The 5,822-nt window shown below is 39.7% G+C and overlaps 1 pseudogene; it reads right to left on the bottom strand.

Moving 5' to 3' along the window:
- Positions 1-869: 869 nt before the first annotated feature.
- Positions 870-1,058, bottom strand: LOC125611851 (annotated as a pseudogene).
- Between the last annotated feature and the right edge of the window lie 4,764 nt (positions 1,059-5,822).

Genomic DNA, 5,822 nt, shown 5'->3' with positions numbered 1-5,822 from the left:
GGACAATTCAATATTGAACTTTTTAAAGCATATCAATAATCATTCGTACAAGAAAATAATAAGACTTTGAAACATAAAAACAATTTCATCATCTGAGTCACAACACCAAAAAAAATCAATCAAGGGAATTAAAACTACAAGAAGGAAATTAAAATTAGAATAGTGATAAGACAGTATTTCTTCTTTCTATATTGAAATAGAGAAGGGGAGAGTATAGGAGTAGGGACAAAGTATTTAGTCCACAGTCTGTTGACAGGATATAAAATTTGCTAAATATGATAGTAGCTTAGAACTTAAAGTAGGGATACTCTTTGAGGTATTAATTCCACACCTTATCTATCCCCAAGGAAAACTCACACATTAAAGATATGGAGACTGTTCACTGCAAACATTGCTTACTTTGGCAAAGAACTGAAAGGAACATGATGGTTAAATCTACTGTGATAGGTCAACAGCTAAATATGCTATGGTTTATTCATTTCTTAAGATACTACACAACAAGAAGGGAAAAAAAGATACTGCACAACAGAAAAAAATATATATGTGCAAATGTGGACATTCAGAGAGAAGATAACAGGTTTAAAAATCAACTGTTATCATATATTGTTATATAAAAAAATATAGAGAAAAGAAGAACTGCTTTGTTTGAGAAAGGAAGTTTTTGGTAAAGGGTGGGTAGCCACAAGGGAGTTAAAACTTCAATGTACCTTTTTGAGAATTTCAATATGAAATAAGCCCTTAGAATTGACATAAGAAAATTTCAGTAAAGGAACTCACTAGAGACTTACCTTTGCTGAAAAGTGTAGGGAGCAAACTACAAGAAGACGAAGAAAACTCGAGCAATTATTTCAGAAAGAAGAGCTCAGCTTTTTACTTACTCTCCTTCCTAATTCTTCCCAGAGGAGAAAAGGAGCCATCAGCAGTAGCAAGCAGCAGCCAGAAGGTGGCACCACCCACAAGCTTCCCGCTCTGGAAGGCGTTCCGTGGCTCATTGAGATTTTCCCAGTCAAAGCTCTCTAGTAACATACTACAGATGTGACCTCTCAAAGGATGGTCTTGAGCGCCTGCCACTGCTTCCTTTGGGACTAAGAAGTTTATTTCTCTTTTGTTGCGGGGAGAGATCTCTCCCACTGCCATTACCACTGACATTAATATATATATATATATATATATATATATATATATATATATATATATATATNTATATATATATATATATATATATATATATATATAATATTTGTACATATTTATTTATATTTATATATAAATATAGGTTGTAATTACATTCCACAGACTTAACAAAACATTGTGGATTTCATTATTATTTCTGAAAAGTCACAGATGTCCTATAGCATAGTAGTCCCTCCCCCAACTAGCGTCTGAAGACATTATCACCCAGCTGATAACTCCCCAGGGCTGACAGGGAGCTACTCCTTATTCTGCAGCTCTCACCGCACTCCACTCAGGGTCCCAGCTGGTAGAGGGCTTCTCTCTGGGGTGCAGGTATCAGGAAGTTGGTGTTGTTCCGTTGGAGTAAGCCAGGTATTCCTTGTTCACAAGCAGATTGGAGGTTATTTCTAATTCTCTTGTTGTGTTTCTCATTTACGTGCAGATGGTGAATTGATGAGTTTGGGATCAGTGGAGTGATCTGGTCTACAGACACGGGTCCCCTTTCTGAGGAAATACACACAAACCACAACTATTTTTTAATTGATCTATGTTTTTGCAATAAACCCAACTATTATGAATACTATTTTGAAGCACTAATCGATGTTTTTCCTTCTTGTGTATTTCCTTTTCTTTTTTCCCCAACACACATGTGTCTACACACACAGGCACACACACTTGTGTAAGCCCCATCTGCTGGTCTCTGGTTAAAGCCAGCACTCACCAAGGAGACAGTGTTAGATATCTTGAAGGTAAACATCACAATCAAGACAGTGCTTTTGTGATTAAAATCATGATTCCAAGTTCCCTGGGGTGGGGAGAGTTTGGGAGGAAGTTAGGTACTGAGGTCTGAAGGGTTAGGAAGATCTAGGAAAGGAATAGCCACAACCTCCGTGACCAAGTCCCAGAGCATCTGTGGGTCTTGAGGACAAGAGTAATTCCCCATGCTCTCTGAGCAGAGTTCTTGGGAGACTGAGGGGGAGCAAAGAGTAATGGGATTCCAGAGAGATTTTAGGGGATTGGGGACAGGAGCCCAGGGACCAGCAGCAATATCTCAGCAGGAGGATCGATTCCCTCTGGACCAAGTCAGAGAGGAGGTGTAGAGCTGCTTCCCTACCGGAGACGTAAGGTGGCCTCTGCACAGTGGGGAGGGAGTGAACCTGAACACACTTGGGTGAGATTTCTACTGTTCCCATGGAAAGGTGACAAAGATGGTGGCGTTGGGCCTCCAAATAGATATTGAATTAAATCTAAATGAAGCTGTGTCCCCTTTACATGAATTTTAGAACTAAGATTCCTCCCTGAAGCAAAGACAGGTCTTGTTTCCTTATCAACACTGCTCACTAATGAAACCTCTCAGAACATCTTTGCTTGTTCCACCATGAGTCAGACATACAGCTCCCTTGTTTCCTGAATGAGGCCTGGAAAAAAAAATACAGATAGGAAAGTAGACAAAACACTTCAGTGTAAACTATAAGCATCAGGAGTCACTAGCCACTGGAGGTTGACTGAGCACAGAGAATGAATATTCATTTCCTCAATGGAAGATCACACAACCCTCAGACTTTCTGCTTTCGCATCTTTCAGAAATCTCCGAGGGTTTCCACTCAAGTCTTCTTATCTTCCCAGGAAACACATTCCATTTGGCCTGGGTCTTATTCTTATCTGAACCTCTTTGCTGATGGCATCTTTCCTATTCCTTCCTCAAACACCTAGTTAGCTTTAGATACAGACCTAGGACTGCCAGCCACATCACCCCAGGGCACATTCTCTGGGCACTAGAATTCAGCATCTCCAAACCCTTATTTTTTAGTTTACTTTTTCCTGTTGAAGAATAAAATAAAAAGCACCAGAGCATTGAAAAATACAAAGTTTACTATATAGCCTGATAAGGAGTTCAAACCAGAGAAGAAATTCACTAGAACCTTCCAGAGCGAAATTGCTGAGAAAGAGGGAGGTCACACTGGTAGGCTGATTAAGGATGATGAGTCTAGATGCCTCTATTGGTCAGCAAAGATCTTCCAAAAGGTCAGCCAGGTCTTCTTCCCAGGGCCACTCAAATTCATGGTCCTTTATTGAGTTGGGATGAAATAACTTACTTAGTGTTCTCATCTCCTGGGCAAACATGAGTGGACAATTTAACTTTTTTTTTAACCACCAAAATCAATGGTGTTTTGCTTCTAAACACTGCTTGTTTCATTTCTGTAGACTCGATTCCCAAAGTGAGATTTCTTGGCCAACAGGTATGTGGATTTGTGATTTATTAGAAATCATCAGACCACCTTTCAGAGTGTTATAGAGCTGCACTCACCATCGATGATTGTAAGCATTTCTATTTCCTTTCTCTTGGCTGGCTTTGCATGTTAGCTCTTTTTAATTTTTTTTTCTTAAAGTTTTAAAAATTGGGGACAATCTTATGGGTGAAAGGTGGTCTTTAATTTTTTGTATTAATTTACATTTTGCTATTGGTGAGACTGAGTTTCTTTCTGTAGCTTATTAGTAACTTGCATTTCTTACTTTTACCAATTGTCTGTTTATACCGTTGCCCATTTTTCCATTTGTCTGTTTTTAAATAAAATTTTAGGCATTCTTGATAATTAGATATACTAACTCATTTGTCCTGTTAAATACACTAATGCATTTTGTTCACTCTATTAATTTTTAAATCTTTTTCTTTGGGGTAACTTTTATCATATTTGTTAAAAGAATAATCAAATATATCAATATATTATTTTATGGCTTCTGAACTTTGTGTCTGTGTGGGAAGGATTCTTCATCCCCAGAGTTTTACAAATGTTCTCTGAGTATTTAATTAAAACACATCCATAATATGTGATTATCATCATTTCTTGGGTGTTCTTTTCTATCTGGTTAGAGCATCTGTACTGGGTTAGACCTGGAATGTCCCCCCAAAACTCGCCTGTTTTGCAGATACCCAGTGCAGCAACATGCAGAGGTGGGGTTTAGTGATTGGATTGTGAGGGCTTTGACCCCATCATTGGATTAACCCATTGATAGCTTAGTGGATTACTGGGAGGTGGTAGAAACTGTAGGCAGGTGGGTTTGGAGGAATTGGTCACTGTGGGAATGCCCTTGGGGACTATATCTTGTCCCTGACTCCTCCCTTACTCTCTTTCTCCTTCCTCACTGCCATTCTTCATCCACACCCTTCCAACACGATGTTCTGCCATACTTAGGCCCAAAGCAAAGGAGCCAGCCCACTGTTGGATAAAAAATTCTGAAATCATAAGCCAAGGAAAAGATTTCCTCATTGAAGTTGTTCTTTTCAGGTATTTTGGTCACAGTGATGAGAATCTAACTAATAAAGCATCCAAAGATATAAGTTAATTTTCCTTCTGCAGCCTGGAAGCCTCTCTGATTCTTGGGAACTCAGTAGATTACTATGACCTCCTATAACTATGACCTCCTGGAGTTCAGTACATTGGTGATGTTTTGCCAAATAGGAACTTATGCTATTATGCCCAGACTTGGGTGAAGGGGAATATTAGTGGGAAGTCAGAGAAGAGGGGCAGGGATCTGTGGATGTGGCCAGATACTGCATGGAATTCAACATCCTATAGTGGAATTGGAGTAGACTATAATAAATGCTGAGGGTCTACTTCTGGAAGGGTCTCAGGTATCCTCTGCATTTAGGATCAGAGTGTCTGGTGCCTCTTTCTCTCTGCATGATAGACTCATGGAAGGTAGAGAGGACTGGAAAATTCTACCTTCAGATCTTGGAGGCAACAGCTTCTTTTCCTTGTTAGTGCCTTAGTGTGAGTATTTAGACTTTCCCTAAAATTTTGAGCATATGTGGCAGCAGAGACTACCTTACTCTGTTCTGTTCCATCCTGAATACCAGACATACTGAGGGCCACTTTCCCAGGTGTGGGGATTGGGACCTGCACTCTACCCCTGTCCACTTTGCTGCAAGTATCCTTAGACATCACTGGATAAAGTCTTTGATGGACACTGGGCCAGTAGACAGCTTGTAAATCAAACCAAGGATGAGCAGGCCACACTTCATGTCACTGTAGCTGGCCACATGTAAGGCTGAGCACAACTGAAGAGCAGATCCTGTTTGGGGGATGTATGAGTCACCCATGTCAGGCTGAGCATACAGGAGGCTCCCACAGTGGTAGGTCTCTTTTTCCTTGATCCTCTCTACCTTTCTAACTAGGAAAACCACTACCATCTCTGTCATCTAAAAGATTCAAAAACCTTACATATTCTGTGGAGTAATAAAAAAAAGCTATGCAATGGCTTTTTTTTTTTTGTCTCATTCCCCATTTGAACAACAATTTCTTTTTTTTTACTTCCTCTTCCTCCTCCACTACCACCACCACCTCCTTTTCTATTCCTCTACTTCCTCCTCCTCCTTCTTCTTTTTTTCCAGTACAAATTAATGTTTGGGATAGACAGAGTCCTAGAATAAGAAAGGAAGGAAATTCTAAAATTACCTGCATAATAAAGAGGTAATTTTCAGTAAACAACACATATTCACAGAGTGCCAGGACTCAAAGATAACGAAGAGCTGGGGATGTATCTCAGTGGTAGAGTGCATTCCTAGCAAGTACTAGGTCCTACTACAAAAAAAAAAGAAAAGAAGAGAGAGAGAGAGAGAGAGAGAGAGAGAGAGAGAGAGAGAGAGA

The sequence above is a fragment of the Marmota marmota genome, unplaced genomic scaffold (genome assembly GCF_001458135.2).
Source record: "Marmota marmota marmota unplaced genomic scaffold, marMar, whole genome shotgun sequence".
Taxonomy (NCBI): domain Eukaryota; kingdom Metazoa; phylum Chordata; class Mammalia; order Rodentia; family Sciuridae; genus Marmota; species Marmota marmota.
This window is presented reverse-complemented; position numbering and strand designations above follow the sequence as displayed.